The sequence below is a fragment of the Hyperoodon ampullatus genome (genome assembly GCF_949752795.1).
Source record: "Hyperoodon ampullatus genome assembly, chromosome: 12".
Lineage (NCBI taxonomy): Eukaryota > Metazoa > Chordata > Mammalia > Artiodactyla > Ziphiidae > Hyperoodon > Hyperoodon ampullatus.
In genome coordinates, this window is record NC_136925.1 from 3,971,928 (window position 1) to 3,992,713 (window position 20,786).

A 20,786-nucleotide genomic window follows, 5' to 3' on the forward strand; every position below is an offset into this window, starting at 1 on the left:
CATGGGGGTCCACACGGGGAAGGACCAGGTTTAGTCAGGAGGCAGAGGGAACGAGGGGAAAATGGGAGCAACAGCCTTTTATTGTAGTTCCTGTGAGAAGAAACGGTTGAGGCAGTCAACTGGTTTAGGATTGACTAGTTTGAATAATATCGGCAGACCCTGGGACACAGGGGCTAACCCTGGTTGTCTGGTACCTGACCTTGGGGTGATTAGGGCAGGTGGATAGTGGCCCAAAGTGTGAGAACCTGACAAAAGAGGTGCTCGAGGGATGTGGGCTCTGGATTGGCTAGTCTCCTTAGGAAAGCTGTGCTCACAGGTGAGTCGTTTGCTATCTCCGGGCAGTCCCTCCAGGGTCAGCAAGGTCTCAAGGTGTCAAAGCATCAGAAGTAAAAGTCACGGTTAATAAACCAATCGAGATCAATCAGATATAGACATTAACACTAGAGAAGCTCATTCACTCAACCCTTAATAAAGATCACAAAAGGAGTAACTGAGAATAACTTAATGAAGACCATATGGAATAAGAATTATAAACACATTACTCTAAATTAGCTTGGGCATATAATCCTTCACTACAGACCATAAACACTATGCACAGTGATATTTATAATCTCCAATGTCGTCTCACTACGAATTCCTAGGACCCTTAGCAGCATGGCTAAAGGAAGTTTTTTGTTTTTTGTCTTCTCCACCTCAGTCCTGATATTTCCTCATCTGCTGGCCCCCTCTTTTATGATCTCCTCAGTCTGTAGGAATGCTCTTTTTTTTTATCTTCCTTATAACTAATTTAAAAAATGTTTATTGTCTTGATCTGTAACCATTGAAAACTTAGATTTTAGGAAGGCAAATTTTCTCCAACTGTATTTCTACAACTTTGTCAATCTGTTATTAACTTTAATTTTTTTTTCTGGAGTTTCTCATGAAAGACCCATTGATAGTTATTTACCTGAGAATCATGCTGATATGCAGCTAGAGTTTCACTGGTTTGTGTGCTAAGAGGTTTTTATCTAATATTTGGTCATGAAATAAAATGGCATTTTCTTCATAATTGAGTGCATCCATTCATCCACTAAGTACCTTCAAGTTTTACCTCTCATGGGTAGGTTTAATCCATTTGGAGTCCACCCTGTCTGGGCTTCTCCTCAGTGCCCCACACAGACTCACTCTACCTGTGCTGAACGACGCATCAGTGCTGTGGAGGTGTGGTAGGCTTTTACAAGGTGAGAGGCTTTTGTTGGGGGTACTATTTTGTTGTCCCAAATCAAACTGCATGCTCAAATTCTATTTCTGCCACTTACCAAACATCCGACATTCAACAAGTTAAACTCATCTCTATAGGCCCCAGTTTCTTCCTATAAAATGAAGTTCATAATAATAATACTCACTTCACACGGTTGTTATGAGGATTAAATGAGATAGTGCATGTAGTACAACACCTGGTGCATCATAAATGCTCGATCGTGGTCATAATTACATCACAGATTTCCTAACATTGCTCTTCCTGGAGGCTTCCTGTATTTTAAGTAGTTTTTCTGAACTATTGATATATTAATTGTGTTGATTTACTAGTTTAACTCTTAAATGTAACTTTATTTCTATGTATCACCACCAAGTACCAACTACTAGACCTAGAACACAGAGACTCTTCTAGTTTCTCTTAGGTTTCATCTAATCGGAAGTGTTCTAAATTCCTGTACATCAGGACCTATAGTGGATAGGACCACATTATGACTGGTGAGCCCTTTCCTCCATTAAAAAAATTAAAAATTATATTTTATGACTGAGTTGGTATAAAGATATAATCAAGGCTGCATTTATTATTACACATTCATCATTATTACATTCATTTGTTTTTCCGGTTTTAGAAGAAATTAAAGTAAAATATTTCATGGGTCTCTAAAGAGACCCATTGTGTCTACTGTATGTAAAGAATCAATTGCTCTAATGGTAGACTCAGACTACAAAGAGAGTTAAGGAACTCCAGTGATAGTATTTCTGAAAACACGGCTAAAGATGTTGCTGTAGCTGTTTTGTTAACAGGGATAATAAAGCTATTTCCAAAATCAATCGTGTAGTAAAATATTATAGAATGATAAAGGCACCCAACTCCTGTGAGACCACCTACTTCAAGACCCATGGCTCATAAGTGAAAAATGAAGACTCATGTCCAAGTGATCTGCTTGGATTCACAGAGATCTAGAGCTGGTACCTGGTTCTCCTGATTACCAGGTAGTGTTTTTCCGCCACACTCTCTATTGCTATTCAAAGTCTTACTTGGGCTTATGCCAAAATGTAGTTAGAAATCATCTCTTTTGTTCCCCCAGCAAAGCAGTACTTGGTACTATACTTCCATGGGTATTTATAGACCCTCTTAGAACTGGACGTGAGCTCTGATATATAGGGTGGGATATGAAATCTCTCTCTTCCCCAATGCATTACCAGCAACTATCTTCCAATGTAAACTGACACTGGGTTTATTTTAAATAGTTGTTATTAGTTCTCTAATCTGAGATAAGCCAATTAGCCATTAGAGGATAATCAACAGAACCCTCATATGTTCGGTAGCTTTAGAAAATGACATGTTTATATAAATGCCCAAATGAGAAAAGTTAAAAAGATGGAAAAACAATAAATGATGTCAGGCAGTCAGCAAATATTCATTGACCATCTATCCTGTACTAGCCCCTATGCTAGGCACTGGTCACAGAATTTAAAATGGGGGGAGTATCTTTTGTCTTACAGTGTTAGATGTATAAATGGTAGTTTTGTTTTCTGATTATAGAAATAGTATATGTTCATTGGGGTTAATTTGTAAACTACCTTAGAGTTAGACATTACATGTTATTTTTAGGCTATTGGTTTTTATTTGTTTGAAATTTTATTTTGCTCTCATTCTTAAAAGATAGCTTCTGTGAGCATACAATTCTAAACTGATAGTTATTTTCTCTCAGCATTTTGAAGTTATTCCACTGCTTTCTAGGTTTCATTGATGCTATTGAGAAGTTACCTGTTAACCTAATTTTAGTATCATCTGCCTAGATTCTTTTATAAACTTCTCTGTGTCCCTTCACATCAATGTGTCTAAATAAAAATTACTTTTTATTTATCTGGTTTGGGATTTATTTGGGTTTCCTGGATCTGGGGATTTGAGTCTTTCTACAATTTTGGAAATTTTTAGTGTCTTTTTGGGTATTGCCTTTCCTCCATTCTATTCTCTTCTTCTAAAACTCTGGATTGAATATAGTTAAAACTTCTTACTATAGACCTTCCTTTTATACCTCTTATCTTGTCTATCTCTAATTTAATTGAGTAATTTCTTCAGATCTATCTAGCTTCCAGTTCACAAATCTCCTTTATTTATCTGTGGAATTTCCCATTTCAATAATTACATATTTCTTTATTTCCAAAAGTTTTATTTTTTTACCCTGCCTGGTCATTTTGTAAGTATCTTTGTTCCACTCATATTTTCAATACTTTTTATACTTCTTTAAGCATAGTAATACTTTATTTTATATTCTGGTATCAAATATCTCTAATATCAAACCTCTAATTCTGCAGTTTGCTGTTTCTGCTCTCTTGGTTATGGTAGTTTATTTCCTCTTGCATTTAAATGGTTTTTAATTTGAACTAATGTTTCCCAGAACATCTTCTGTAAGAATTTTTTGTGTTCTGGGTTTGCATCACTTACAGTAGAGAACAATATCATTTCCTGCTGTTGTGCCCTTGTTTGGAGCAGTTGGTCAGAGCTAGCTCTCACCTCTGTACTGTCTCACAATCCTTCCAGGGCACCTCTATTCCATGGAGGAAGGTTGTCTGGTCACAGCGTCCCTGGGAGAGGGCAGCTTTCAATGTGGCACCTCCTTGGTGACTGAAATCTCAAGGCCAGGTAGCAAAGTCAGGGAAAAGGGAATTAACATTTGTCAGGTGATTATAATATGACAAGGTCCAAACTGGGTGTTTTATATGTAATCTTATCTTTTAATCTGGAAAGTAGTTATCAATATCTCACATCTTGACCCCTGCACTCCTACCACTTGCTAAGTGACTCAAACAACTAGGGAACACTAGAGATAACTGGTCACCTGAATATGCTGGCCCTCTAAAATATCACCTTTTTTTGAGCCATAATTTTGGAGTGAATTCCACTAATTTAGCCTCTAGGTTTGTCGATCCGAGCTTCTCCTAGATCCATGTGGATTTGGACACTACACTTTCTGGCAGAATGTTCAAAGTGGCTTGGTAACAATGATTCCAGCTTTGCTATAACACACAGGTTAATTACATCCTTGGGACTGTGCCAAAGTTTGGCTTCATTTCCAAAGGGACTGTGTTTATCTACAGTGATTAAATTAAGTATTCATTGACATTTTTGAAAAATGTTCCAGCACTATTTCAAAACCTTCCTAATCCAGATAGATCAATCCTCTTGTGTACAAACCATCAATATTTCCATAGGATAGTTTCCATATGGATCACCCCACGTTAACATATTAAAACAGCATTTAAAATGAAATATTTAGCCTAAATGGAGAGGTGTTAAAAACAAAGACCAGCTGTTGTGTCTATGAACTTGGTAAAGAAACAGCTGGAATCAATACAGCATTTGGACACATGGCTGAAGAAGTGCTTTGTGTGAGGAATATGCCCTTGGAGGAAAAGAACCTTTGCATTTGTGTGCAACTGAAGTGGAAAATAGAAGGGAACCTTGAAAGCCAGGGACTATCTTCAGTTACATGACAGAAGTGAAGAGTGAAAGCTTTAAATGTTATTGATTACAAGGCAGCCATGATAAACCATGGAATTTTAATTAAATCCTGCACACTAGCAGTGAAAGCCCAGTCCCAACTTGGTGCTAAGTTTTAGGAACTGAGTATTAATAGAACCTCTAAGGGTATCTAAGTGGCCTGTACATAGTAGATTTGTGCTGCCCAGAGTGATAGCACTAGCCATGTATGGCTGTTTACATTTAAATTACTTTAAATGAAAAAAAGTTTAAAATTCACTCCCTTGGTCTTTCTAGGCACATTTCAAGTGTTCAGTAGTCACAGGTGGCCACTGTGTTGAATAGTACAGATATGGAATATTTCCCTCATGGCGGAGAGTTTCTTTAGACGGCACTGTATTAGACATTCAATAAATAAATAAAATTCAATAAATAAATTGAATGAATAAATGAATGCCCCAAATATGAAAGGGGATAAAAGGTACCACTTTTGTAAAAAGTTGAACCGGTCCTCTTAAAGAAGATATAATATTTATTAGGGAGGAAAACAACCCAGTGGTGAAGTGATAGAACCACCTTGTAAGAGTATAATGTCATGATTCCATTAGACATGGCTTAGACTTGCGACCAATGCCTCCTCTGAAATCTTCGGTAAAGTCTGTTTTATTCAAGAAGGCTTGTGTGGGTAGGGACTTTTCTGAGCTGCTCAGTGAAGGGGCTGTATTCCATAGGAGGGTGAGCAGGATATAGAACAGAAGCCAGACATACGGAAGGAGGAGGCAGGAAGTTGAGGGGGCCATATATCCACCCAGAACAGACAGGAACGTTAGGGACAGTTTTGAAACTCCACAGGCCAGAAACTGGGCTCAAGCCAGTTTTGCCTCTAATTAAATTACCCTGGCTGATGTCTAAACTGCCCTTTAATATACTACATCAGTGGTTGTCAGGCCAAATCTGGCCCACCATCTGTATCTGTGAAGCCTACCAGCTAAGAATTTGTTTTTAAACACTTTTCAGTGATTGTAAAAGTAAAAAGAATTTTTCATGACATATGAAAATAATATGTAATTCAAATTTCAATGTTCATAAAAAGTTTTGTTGAAACACAGCCATGTCATTTGTTTACATATGTATTGTCTATTGCTGATTTCATGCTCCAATGGCAGAGTCGAGTGGTTGCAATAGAGACCGCAGGGCTCACAACAATTAAAATACTTATGCTCTGGCCCTTTATGGAAGACGTTTGCCAACCCCTGTACCGTATGATCAACAGTGAGAAAAGGGATCTACCAGATATCACAAAACACTGAGTCCAGGAATGGGTTGCACTAAAACATGGCTGCCTCATGGCAAACCAGAACAAGAGAAGTTTTTAAAAGATTAGAGATGGTGAGAGGAGTAGAGAATTACTTAACAGGAAAAAAAGACCTCCCCATCAAATGTAAACTCCTAGGGTTTTATTCATAATGATAGCAGGAAATTGGACAGATAAACAGAAGACTGTGTGACCAATTAATCAGTTAACCTTTCTGAGGATCAGTACAACATCAGGCAAATGTCCATCTGTGATACAGCAGAGTCCAGCACCAGATCTGTAGCTCATTCGGTCAACAAATGCCTATTTAGTGCCTCCCATGGGAAGGCCTTGTGCTAAAGTCAGTGGGAGGGAAGGATGTGAAGCCTAAACGTTGGCCCTTATTCTCCAAAAAATATGTAATCTCCTTGGGGAGATAAAACATATTAGATTATTAGTGATAATCAAGTGGCAAATGGGAAATTCTGGAAACAAGTTATGAAACCATTCAGAAAGGAATGAGCTACAAATCAGCAGAAGTAGTCAAGAAAGTCCTCCTAAAGAAGAAAGGACGGAGTTGGGTTGGAGCTTGAAAGCTGTTTGGGCAGAGGGGAGGGGAAGAAAGGCATTCTGGATGGGGTAATGGACAAGCAATGGCTTGGCATTGAGTGGGAGAAAGGTACTCTCCAGAAAATGGGGAGATCCGCCAGGCTGAAGCAGGTGGGTCTGATGGGGAGAAGCTGCAGACAGAGAGGAATAGGGCAGGGACGGGTTTGGGAAGGTTTTTGAAAGCCAGGATGAAGTGTTTGCCAGATTGACAATGGAGCAACATAGTGTGTCTATGTAAAGAGAAAGGATAAGAAATTGGTATTTTTCAAAGCTATAGCACAGAGAAGAGTTATAAGCACAAAGAAAACAGACAAGCCTGATGATATTCTAGTAGGAGAGAGATGAGCAGTAAGACTGCGCACCTTAGATTTTACAAGCTGGGAAAGAGTCCTAACAGACACATCATCTAGAGCTTCTGAAGACAAAATACAACAAGAGTCCAGGAATAAAGATGGAAACTGTACAGCCAGCACTGTGAATTCAGGCACATCATGGCATGGCCAACTGCTGGCCACGTAGCCAATGGCTTTATTTGCACAAGGATCTGATGAGCTTCTAAAAAAGATAATGAGTAGAAGCATTGGCATAAACAACTGGCTCCTTAGAAGGTGTCCTAATCAACTGGGGAAACAGAGATGCCTCTTACCCTCTTGAACAAAGGATTAGAATAAAAAGGGAAAGTGGCTCAAGACAGGAGAGATTCAGAAGACATTTGGTAAAACCATCAACCCCGAATGGGGAAAGGAGAGACATTCTGAGTGGAGCCCTGAGTAATATTCGTATTCTCTCCCGACGCAGCCTTCACAGAGCTTCTCTGCACATTCCTGGAGAAAAAAGAGTGGAGAAAGTGTAATGCTCAAGAGTGAGTCAAAAAAAAAAAAAAATCTCTACTATTAGGGAAGCTGTTGAAAACACACAGAATAATCACCATCGTTTTTTTTCCCCCATCTTTTTTCTTGACCATTTTAGTGTGGCAACAATTAGAGTGAAATCATGGCTATGACACCGACTTCAGCGGCTGATAGGTGGCCACATTCTCACTGGTAATGTTGAGAAACAGTAATCAGAGCCATGAAACTTGGAGAGGACCATCACAAGGGGTGCTCAGTACACATATGTAGGTCCATGACTCCCTGTCTATGAAAATGATAAAAAGAGCCTGAGGACTTCCATTTCAGAGATTTCACTAAAATGGCTAGCAGCAGATGCTACTTTTTTTGTTTGTTTGTTTGTTTTTGCAGTACGCAGGCCTCTCACCATTGTGGCCTCTCCCATTGCGGAGCACAGGCTCCGGACGCGCAGGCTCAGCGGCCATGGCTCACGGGCCCAGCCGCTTCGCGGCATAGGGGATCCTCTCGGACCGGGGCACGAACCCGTGTCCCCTGCATCGGCCGGCAGACTCTCAACCACTGTGCCACCAGGGAAGCCCGATGCTACTGTTTTTATACTGCCCTTAAGAACCAAGATTTTTTACCATTTAGTTTGGTGACCAAACCTAAAAATCTTGGTTCATACAATAAAAATTATCTTATATAGATGGAAGACTAATAATTTTGTTAGTTTTATCAACAGATTTAGCATTTTATATGGTTTTTACTAGGAGTCATTGAGTCCCAGTGGTGCTGGGACTTTGGGTGTCCCAAAGTGAGCCCTGATTTGAGCAGATCAGACTGGCTTGGGATGAATGACCCAAAGGCCAGGTTCATCTAATATGGAGGTTCTTGTCAACACTGACCGTAGATGCACTTATTGTTTGCATGAGAACAAAATGACTGGAAAAATAAATAAATAAAAATTATTCCACAATTAAGATGGCTTCTTGTAGGTATGAAATAGAAGATAATCATTTATCAGATTGACCTGGCACACTTGAGGAAACAAGCTTGTTAAAAAAATTAGCAAAAACTTTAAACCACTATTTTCTGATGACCAGAATTAATTGTCTCTATGTATAAGTAGATTTAGTGTGATGGTGAGAAAACATAGACTATATAGTTTTATATTTAAGAAGGTGTCCAAAACATCTAAACCTTCTGCTAATTAATCTACAACTACATGACTAACTAGAATCAACAGGAATTGACAGCACTGAAATTGAAACATGTTTCTAGACTAATTTCTGTAAAATAAGGTGATTATACTGCTAAATGAACTAAATTATATGAAAAATAAAGGGATATAATGATCTAATTTCACATGATTTATTTCTAACAAGAGAGGGAAGATAAATGGTTAAACCTGAAAATAAAATGTAACTAGTTTATTGTAAAAGCTTTTACATTTTCTATTTAAAAAATAACTTCCAGATTAAATTCTTCCTGTTACATTTTATTTTATTTTATTTTATTTTTATTTTTTTGTGGTACGCGGGCCTCTCACTTCTGTGGCCTCTCCCATTGCGGAGCACAGGCTCCGGACGCGCAGGCCCAGCGGCCATGGCTCATGGGCCCAGCAGCTCCGCGGCATGTGGGATCTTCCCGGACCGGGGCACGAACCCGTGTCCCCTGCATTGGCAGGCGAACTCTCAACCACTGCGCCACCAGGGAAACCCACTGTTACATTTTAATGTGATTCTTTAGGCAATTAGAATTGATTAGAAAGCTCTAGGAAACTCTTCCAAAAGTAAAGAAAAAACAAAACTTCAAAAGGAAAGACAAATTGCCAGCTCAGAAAAAATTGTTTGTGTACCTTTCAAATGAAAACAAAACATTTAAATGTCTGGTTTCTTTAAAAGGTTATTTTAAAAATCATGAAGTGCAGGTCCGTTCCTGCAGTGAATACTAATGAATGGTGAATAGTTATTCTGGTGCTTTCTCCAACTCCATAAATTCAACAATGGTGCAATGTCAAATTAAAACAATATTTTACTCATCTACTGGGAGCACCACCTCCTGAGCCCTAATTAGAGGGTGATGCATAAGACATTTTTTGCTATCATATTTGGAGCCAAGATGCTGCCCAGGGCATACACACTCAAATGAAAAGGAGAACTTATTTTGGGTAATCATTAATCTTGATTATTAAATGTCTCTCTCTTCTCTGCTCAAAACTGAATCGCTCTGAGAGAAATTTTTATTTTTATTTTTTTATTTTTCATTTATATTGGAGTATAGTTGATTTACCATGTTGTGTTAGTTTCAGGTGTACAGCAAAATGATTCTGTTACACATGTTTATTTTAAAGAAGTGTTTATTTTAAAGCAGCAAATCAGGAAAATGAAGGTAAATACAACCAAGTTCACTGTTTATGGAGTAAAGATATACTTATAGATGGAATTTAAATGTAAAACACAGATAATTTATCTAATAACTTTTTGGCTAGAAAAAAAAGAAAGAAAAAAGAAGTACCATCTTTGATTTCAAGTAACTCGTGTTTCAACCACAAATTAAGGAGTCCAGAGGTAGAAACGAGGGCACATGGCACAACTGGCTGACAGAACCCACGTCAGGGCAGAGCATGTAGCTCTCTGGCAAGCAGGGGTAGCCACTGAGATCGCTGACTGTGGATGTGTCTTAGGGAGGTTCCCTTCGCTCTCACAGAATGTGGAATTCAACAGACTAGAACTGTCCCTATCAGAGCGACAACAATTCCCAGAATATTAACAAAAGAATGTTTTCCAGTAGATAGACCCTCCCCAGACAATACAGTCTCCACACAGCCCAGAGCCTCACCTCCTACAGCTCTGGGGAAGATGTGTCTGCAGGTCCAGAGCGCCATCTTGGACTGCCAGCATCACAGCGACACAACATAACAGGAAGCCTTGTTCTTCTGGGACAACAGGCTATTCTTAGTTAGCTAAACTGATGGAGATTTTCTTCTAGTGTTCAGGGGTGCATTCAAATTTTATGGGGCCTGGAACTTATACAAAATTAAGAATACAAAATTAGGTATGAAAATAAACATTGGTTAGAATGAGAAAAGATAACATGTAAAATTTGACTAATACCAACATTCCCAAATGCAAAAAGAAAGGATGTTTCTTATAATTAAGTGCCTAACGCATCTCTATCATAAATTTTCCTACATTTTTTATTGTATATTCTTTGATCACTTCATATGAAAATTATTTTTAAATCCAATTTTCTGGAGAGAAATTAGAAATAATTCATTCTTTCCTCTGGCGTACTTGATTGAACTTTTAGAAAATTGTTGATAGCTTAGAAAAGTTTTTTTCAAATCGCACACCTCATTATTGGTAATGGCTTGTATATTTTTAGGAAATTTCTAGCAAATTTCTTCCATATACATGTTGTAAGATTTCAGGGCATTTCAAGGTCTTTTTAATGCAGTGACTAATCTTAAATACTATTTGAAATAAAAAATGCCCGTTGGGGGGCAGATAAAGTTATGGAATTACTATGTTGGAAAAGGCATGTTCTCAACCAAAGTAGAAAACGTTGTGACACTCTACACTGTTTCTCCGCAGTTATTTCACAAAGTATCTCTCGTTTTCACATGAGAGACACATAAACTTCCATGTCATGTAAGCCACTGTCACCAGGGCTTTGCCTACTAGTTGCAGCCCATACTGTCCTCAAGTGAGAGAGGGGAGTGTCAGGATCCCCTGGGGAGGCTTCCTGAGTTACCTGCTCTTCCGTCCTGCTGTCCTCGGATGCAGCGAGGGGCGGGGCATGAGGCCGTCTGCTGGAGAGAGGGGTAGGGAGAGAGAAGATGATGCGTTTCAGTTGTCGACGAAAACAGCCCACAGTAGAGCTTCGTGGAGTAAAACAACAGTTTCTTATTTCCCGTGATGGTGTGGGATGGATCAACTAGACTGGGAGGTTCTGCCTACACAGTGATTACATAGGGGGATGCATTCAACCAGGCCCTCAGCTGGGACTGGAACACCTGAGATGTTTTCACTCACATCTGGACCTCAGCCGGAGCTGGCTGGGTCTCACCACTTCATCTGCCATTATTCAGCATCCTAGACTAAGCTTCTTTACACAGGAGCTAGAGCCCACAAGAGCAAAAGCAGTACTGCCAGGACTTATAAAGTCTGGGATTAGTGCAGCATCACTCCCACTACATTGTGCTGGTCAAAGCAAGTCACTAGGCTAATCCAGATTCCAAGGCAGGGGAAATAGGCTCCACCTCCTGGTGGGGCAAGTGGTCTGCAGGTACAAGAGTGGAAAATGTGTTAGCAGCCACCTTTGTAGACAGCCTATGTGAGAAGAGATGGATAGAGAAGTAAAGTGATACCTAAAAGGACCAAAAAGTAGGGTGGAGTGGAACCCATCATTTTGGTACCAAGAATGCAATGTCTCTGTCAGATTTCAGCCATTTTTCCTATTCAGTCACTTCAACTATCAATCACTTGCCCCTACAGAAAACGGATAGGGCTTGAAAAAGGGATGCTGCCTGCTTTCCTAGATGGGCCACCCAGGATAGAGTAACCAGTGGTGACCATTTTCCAAGGTCCAGCTCCAAACTGAAGTTTTTCAGTATATGCTGGACTGATCTGATTCACTGAAACAAATACATCACACACAACTACACACACACACACACACACACACACACAACAGGTTGTAAAAATCAGATTACCAATATATGAATTTGAAATTAGAAAATAGCTGCTAAGTAATCCAGAATATTGTGTTTTCTGATCAGTACATTTTTTTCTTAGAAGTTGGACAATCTACTTGAAAAGACAAATTCCTTCCAGAGATTGCATAAGGAGAACTGAAATCAGAATGGAGGAATTAGGGAATCCCCTGGTGGTCCAGTAGTTAGAACTTGGCGTTTTCACTGCAGTGGCCCAAGTTCAATCTCGATGGAGTAAAAAATGTAGATCTTTTAAAATGTGTGTCTTTTTATTTTTTTAATTTTTGGCTGCGTTGGGTCTTCTTTGCTGTGCACAGGCTTTCTCTAGTTGTGGTGAGTGGGGGCTACTCTTCGTTGCAGTGCATGGGCTTCTCATTGCAGTGGCTTCTCTTGTTGCAGAGCACGGGCTCTAGGCGCACGGGCTTCAGTAGTTGTGGTGCACGGGCTTAGTTGCTCCATAGCATGTGAGATCTTCCCAGACCAGGGCTCGAACCCGTGTCCCCTGCAATGGCAGGTGGATTCTTAACCATTGTGCCACCAGGGAAGCCCTTAAAATGTGTTTGAACTTAAATGACTACCAATTTAAAACAAGTAGATACAGTTACAGGTCAACATATATGAACCCCATGGTAATCATATATCAAAAACCTACAATATACACACGAAGACTAGAAAGAAAGGAACACAGGAATACTACTAAAGAAAATCATCAAACCACAAAGGAAAAAAACAAAAAGAAGAAAATGAACAGCGAAGACTACAAAAACAACTGGAAAACAAGTAATAAAATGGCAATAAGTACTTACCTATCAATAATTACTTTAAATGTTAATGGACTAAATGCTCCAATCAAAAGACATAGGGTGGCAGATTGGATTAAAAAAAAAAGACTCTTCTATTTGCTGTCTACAAGAGACTCACTTCAGAGCTAAAGACACACACAGGCTGAAAGTGAGGGGATGGAAAAAGATATTTCATGCAAATGGAAGTGCCAAGAAAGCAGGGGTAGCAATACTCAGATCAGACAAAATCAACTTTAAAACAAAGGCTATAACAAAAGACAAAGTACGACACTATACAATGATGAAGAGATCAATACAAGAAGAGGATATCACACTCATTAACGTATATGCACCCAATACAGGGTCACCTAAATATGTAAAGCAAATACTAACAGACATAAAGAGAGAAATTGACAGAAATACAATAATAGTAGGAGTCTTTAACACCCCACTTACATAAATGGACAGATCATCTGATCAGAAAATCAATAAAGCAACAGTAGTCTTATATGACACAATAGACCAGTTAGAATTAATAGATATCTACAGGACATGACACCTAAAAACAGCAGAACACACATTCTTTTCCATGCATGTGGAATGTTCTCCTGGATGGATCACATGCTAGTTCACAAAGCAAGTGACAACAAATTTTAGATAATAGAAATTACATCAAGCATTTTTTCCAACCACGATAGTATGAAACTAGAAATCAATTACAGAAAGAAGAATGGGAAAAGCACAAATATGTGGAGAATAAATAACATGCTACTAAAAAACCAATGGGTCAGTGAAGAAATCAAAGAGAAATCAGAAAATACCTTGAGATGAATGAAAATGGAAACACGACACTCCAAAATCCATGGGATGTAGCAAAAGCAATTCTAAGAGGGAAGTTTATAGCAATACAGGCCTTCCTCAAAAAACAAGAAAAATCTCAAATAAATAGCCTAACACCTACAGGAGTTAGAGAAAGAAGAACAAAGCCCAAGGTTGGCAGAAGGAAGGAAATAATAAAGATCAGAGAGGAAATAAAAAGAGACCAAAAAAAAAAAAAGAAACCCCATCTCTCTGTAGCTCATGGACTGAGAAGCACTAAGAAAGTACAAGAACTTGATGGAGCCCCACTCCTACTTCCACCCCCGGTTTCTAATGCACTAAAGAACTACATCTGGGAGTGAAATATGGAGAGGTAACAGGAGGCCTGGGGTACAGAGAGTTTCCAACACGTTGTGTGGCATGAGCGGCCAACTGAGAAGCTATTAGTTATGTAAGCTAATGGGTAGGTTTAACTCCATATACTTGCTGTTAATGAGATAGCACTAAATTGAAGACACTCTTAATGACCACAGTTTGAAAAAGAGTCACCCTGTCTCCATCACTTATTTCCAACTTTCTTCTCTGCTTTCCTTCTGTAAAAATCTTCACAGAGCCTCTAACACCTCTGATCTCCATTTTCTCCAGTTTTCTTCTTATTCCTGGGTTCCCCATGCTTCAGTTGGCTCTTATAAGATTTTTGCTGAAGGATTCTTCTTTTCAAGTGGCTTACCTACTTCCAGGAGAGCCCTTAAAATCACACCTGCTACTACAAGTCCACTTGCCCCAACTCAGATTTTTTTTCTTTAGTGACTCCCTGTAAGCATTCATGGGTCCTGTTCCATTTCTAGTGACTATCTCCCAATTTCGGCAATTCTTTCTTACATTTTTTCAGCATATAAATAATTAAGGAGCTCACCCCAAAGTTCCAAAATATCAAATCCACAGGATATACTTGAGTGTTTGTTTGATCTGACATTTCTTTGAGACTCTTCTCTCTTGCAGCTTTCCAGTCAATGCTTTCTCCTGGCTTTCCTACTTCTCCGGGTGGTCCTTCATTTTCTGTTCTCCAGGACTTCCTACAGTATCTCATCACAGCCACTGTGCTGTCCGATGGTGAATTTAAGCACCTGGGTGTTTCACCTGCTCCTCAGACTCACAGTATCCAAAAGCAGCCTCATTATCTCCCCTGTTTTGTTAAACTGCATCCATCAACCAAGCCAGAAAATGTGGGTGTCACCCTCCCTCTCCCCAACTGCTAATGAGACATCTCCATGGCCATGAGCCTAGTCCAAGCCCTTATCATCCCAGAATTAACTTTCTAATTGGTCTCTCAGCCTCTATTCTTCCCATCATCACCCTTCCCCACACCCAATCTTCTCTTACTGCCAACTCTGTAATTTTCTGAAAATGCAGATATGATTCTTTGGCACTCTCGCTTTCAACCCTTCAGTGCCTTCTAGTCTCTGCAGCAGTGCTTCTCAAACTTCAGCGTGACTCCGAATCACCTGGGGGCTTGTTAAAATGTGATTTTGATGAGGTGGGTGTATAGCTGGCTCCCCTTGCTGCTGCAGCCTTTTGGACCACACTTTGAGTAGCAAGAGTTCCAAGTTCACGTCCAAATCCCATAGCCTCTGACAGTCTGGTTTCTGCTTAACATTACATCTGCAATTCCTGACATTGCCCAGGAATTACCTGTCAAACCTCTGGGGCTCCAAACCTTCATTCCACCTCAATCCAGGGACCCTCATGGTTTTCTAGCCACATTTCCCATTTCTTTTGCCAGCCAGTGAAATAAGCACCCGCTGAGGATTAGTCCATATTCAAAAGATAAAATCAAATTTCCATAATAGCAAGGCAATACGTGTTTTACAGGCTCTTTAGTGTGAAATGGTTCAATAATATCACATTTGTTTCAAATTTCTTAACAATTCACCCTTGGGTCTTTACCATGGTAATCTTTTTTTCTTAATGAAAATCTCACTAAAATTTTCATGAGGCCAGTGGTAAGAGGACAAAACTATGTTGAGTCTTATGAAAAATATATTATACATCTTCCTCTAGATACTCTTTTAATATTTTCATGAGATTATCAGTTGCTTATCTTCATTCTAGCTTTATAGCTTCTTTTTCTTTTATCGTTAGAAGTGGCTAATAAAAAGGTAGATTAAAATACATTCGGCTGTTTGACCAGAGTTGAACAAAATTTCCTAACACCCTGAATACTGGGAAGCAATGCTTGCTTTTTAAAATTTTTATTGGAATATAGTTGATTTACAATGTTGTGTTAGTTTTAATTGTACAGCAAAATGATTCAGATATATATATATATTTTCAGATTCTTTTCCATTATAGATTATTATAAGATATTGAGTATAGTTCCCTGCGCTTTACAGTAGGTCTTTATTAGTTATCTATTTTATATATATAGTAGTGTGTATATGTTAATCCCAATCTCCTAATTTATGTGAGAGAAAATCAACCTCCTTGTTCCTTGAGTCAGTACAGAACCTACTGTAGAAGAAACACCTCTCACCACATACATAGTTGAGCTGTTAGGTTCAGCCTCCTCTCCCACCATGTCCAGCAATACAACCCAACGTATTATTAGTCATGCAAACTGCTGAGCTATTTTTACACATTCCTGTACTTTTGCATATGCTATTCGCTCTGCTTAAAATTCTCTTTCTCACCTCTGTAGCTAACTCATCTGATCTTTCAGAACTAGGTCAAACGTCACCTAGATCAGGAAGCCTGAGCTGCTGATGGCCTCAGCTGAGATAGCTTCTTACTGAGTTACCTACGAGGACCGCCATTTGTAATGTGGAAAATCTGATTTATTTGCATGACCCCCGTTCCCACCCCATTAGAGGCAGGGACCTTATATCTCCTGTGCCCGGCTGTAAGAGTGTTGAATTACATGGTGTTTGTGGTGGGCAGAAGAATGCTATCTCCTCTCAAAGATGTACATGTCCTAATCCCCCGCACCTGCTTTCCATTGGTAAAAGGGACTTTGAAGATGGAACTCATGATCTTGGAATGGAGTTTATCCTAGATTATTATCTGGGTGGGGCCAATGTCATCACAAGGATCCTTCTCAGAGGAAGGATGTAGGTCAGAGTTGGAAAAGGAGATGTGAGGTGAAAACAGGTTGAGTGATGCAGTCTGGAGCTAAGGCCTCTGGAGGCGGAAAAAGGCAAGGAAATGGATTTTCTCCAAGAGCCAACAGAAAGGAATGCATCCCTGCCAACACCTTGATTTTGGCAGCTGAGACCCATTTAAGGACTTCTGACCTCCTGAACTCTAAGATATATTTGTGTTGTTCTAAGCCACTATGTTTGCGTGATTTGCTACAGCAGCAAAAGGAAACTAATACAGTGCTCAACCAGTGCTCTTTTACAGAATACAGGAAGAGGAAAATGCCTCGGGGCTCACCTCCTGACCTGACCGAGATACATTTCACACCCATAGGTGTTCCGCACCCCCCCCACCCCATGGCGTTCTGTTGGCCCAGCTGGGTCAGGGCTGGGAGGGGATATGGAAGGGGCTCCCTACGCTCTCACTCCACCAAAACTCAAAGTCCTGCATCACGAAGTATTTTCTATCACCTACTGGTGCGAGGCCCAGCGGTTGGTGCCGTGGGGAATCTTATTAGGTCTATAGTTTAAGATTCTCGAGAACTCCTTGAGAACGAGTACTGCAACAAGGTAAACTCAAGCAAAACACCTCTGGCGATCCTCCGCCCTCCACCGGGTCTCTCCACACTCCCCTTCTCTCCCTGGAAGACGGGACCGTCTACCTCCTTGGAGAACCCAGGTTTCCCGACCCACTTCGGTAACCTTCTGAGATAGTGCAAAGTTTTCCCCTCCCAGAGCCTTCATTTCCAATGTAACGTATGTAAATATATACTGAAAAAGACCTTCTTGGAAAGGTAGATTTCCTTTTCACAGTTATCTCCACAGGTCTTTGAATTGCTACGGCGACGGTTAAGATGCAACACGAAGTCCACTCTGTAACTTGCAATCAGCCGTCGGGCCTCTAGGTGTCGCCACCACCCAAGTCCTGTTATCAGAGGGGGGCCGGCCCTGCACCTACGTGCTAGACGTTCAGTATTGTTTCAAATTATCCAGGAAAAAAACATGCATATAATATACATTGTATATATAATATGTATTATATATACAATGTATATATTTGTTCCTATATTATATATATAATATATATTTTCTTGGCCTAGATTTCATATATATGTAAAGAACACTGGCTTTTTCCTCCATTCCATTCCAGCTCTAGTTTTCTGTGCAAAATTCAAGCTAAGAGAGTAAATGATGTACCTGGCTACTGTTAAATTTTATTCTTTTATTCTGTTTTCCACATCAGCACTGGAAAATCCTGGACTTTGTTTGGCTACCAGAATATTCATTAAAGATGCACCGAATTCCACAGACACCACACACAAAATTCTTCTCATACAACATGGTGTCAGTGTTTTCTCTTCCTCTGGATTCGCATGCAGTTTTGGAGACTACTGTGCGTTGGTTTTCACAGAAAGTGGAAAGCAGCAAACATGGACGTGAGGACGCATTTAGAGTTCTGGAAACACGCTGAAATTTCACTAGTTAATCACTAACATTTGGTTCTTCCACATTCTGAACTTTTACAACTTAGAAATGTACATATATGGTATTTGGAATCTGAAATAAGAATGCTGGGTGGGAGAATTCAGAAGGGTTCACAAGGGTCGAAAATCTGCCCTCCAATTCTGCTCCTTTGTGATCTTGTGAAGTTTTCCTCTAAGCTGCCTATTCAGAAGATGTGTCCATCTTGATTTCAAAACATATGACAAACTTTTACAAAAATCATCAGTTCAGTTGTTCAACTTTTTCTCTTTATGCTAGAACCGCCTCCTTTGTTCCTGGGTCCTTATATAAGGCATGGCAGGGCTATGGCTTCTGCAGTTCTACCTGTCACTCTCTCCCCATGATTCTTCTCGGTCCTGACTTTGTAGTTATTGCATTTGACTTCTTATGTCTGCTGTAGGTCACATTTCATAGGTTAGGCCAAGACTTAAATTGAATAACTGGAAAGAACATTCTGTTTAAAGATATTCCTTGCCTCTCTCTTTTTTTTAAAACTAAGATTTGGTAGAGCTAAAAATTGAGACAAATCTCCACTAAGATATATATGTATGCATGTGTTTGCATATACACACATACACATACACATAAATAAATGGGAACTTTCTAAGTCTTACATTTCAAATTTAGATAGTCGTTTTCTGACAGCTTTGAATGTAACCAAAGCTATTGTTAGGCAAAGAACTTTGACTGTAATCAAGGTTATTGTAAGACAAGAGAACATGCTGTTTTTATCATCCACCCCCTTGCTCTACCCAGGAAAAATACTGAACAGCAGAGAGCTCGTATTAAGGGCTATATCTAGTTACTGCTAAACTGGCAGGTTTCTGTCAGGCTTCTAAAAACAATTCGCATTGATTTTTTGACTTTGGAGCTAAAATTAATAAGGAGCCCAGGAAGGCTACGGTTTTTCCTTGAACAGAGAAACAACCCAAAGGCTATGTTAGTGAATGAATTGGCTGTGCTAATGAAGGGTTGTTTTTGTTGTTGTTTTTTTTCTGTATGTATATAAAATAATAGCAATCAAATTGAAAAAGTAGGGCAAACTATTTTATATAGGATGGATAAATAACAAAGTCCCACTGTATAGCACAGGGAACTATGTTCCATATCCTGTGATAAACCATAATGGAAAAGAATATGAAAAATAATGTGTGTATATATATATGTATATATATATATATCTGAATCACTTTGCTGTACAGCAGAAATTAACACAGCATTGTAAGTCAACTATACTTCAATAAAATAAATTTTTTTAAAAATTGAGGGCTTCCCTGGTGGTGCAGTGGTTGAGAGTCCGCCTGCCGATGCAGGGGACACGGGTTCATGCCCCGGTCCGGGAAGATCCCACATGCCGCGGAGCGGCTGGGTCCGTGAGCTATGGCCGCTGAGCCTGCGCGTCCAGAGCCTGTGTTCCGCAACGGGAGAGGCCACAGCAGTGAGAGGCCCGCGTACCACAAAAAAAAAAAATTGAGAAAGTGGGTAGTTACACAATAAAAGTAAGTATCAAATTTTGGTCTGCTTCCATGGTAAGCCAGCAGTGACCCTTCCACTTGGTTACTGGGGAAATTAGAATGTTTCCTTAACTAATACTTTTGTAAAATAATAAAGTCCCCGACCTCCCTGGCATACATATTAACAGTTGACAAGTCTGGGCTTGTGGGTCAGGGTAATTAACTACCGGAACTAACACCAATGTTACCACTGATTTACAGACACCTGTGAAATCTACACCATAGAAACTAAGAATTAAAAGGGTGCAGAGGCTGTCGGGGGCAGCTCCTCTGAGCCACAGAAACCTTTTCTACAAGTGGGCTTGGTGGCACCACAGTGACATCAACACCATAGGCTCCTAAAATGACAGAGCCATGCTAGAAGTTACTTTTCTATTCCCAACAAAGTCCACAAGGGCGCTGGTACTCTGAATATCTATTTGTTACTCTTGATTTAGTAAACATGTCCTGATGGCACACAAACGCCTCAGATGCCGTTGAGAAATCAAAACAGAAAACAAGCATTCCAGCAGCAAGCCGAGAAAGGCACTGGGAAGGAACAGAGAATCCTGGACTAGTCATCTTGTGAAGCCAATTACTTTCTCAGTAAAATTAATTTTTCTTTCACTTCAAGCTCACTTAAAAGTTAATAAAGAAGGCTCGCTGGCTGGATCATCCATCTCTTCATTTACCCATCCGTTTAATCACTAGTCACCATAGACCGAGAGTCTGGGAAAGCACCTAATCATTGGATTTAATTGGATCTGGCGCCTACCGTTTCCTAATAAGCTTTTCTGCCTTGTTTTCCATTAGAGGTAGATCTTTTAGGGTGAGTAAATAGGTCAGACTTCACAGGGTTTTTTTTTTTTCAATTTTCTGTTT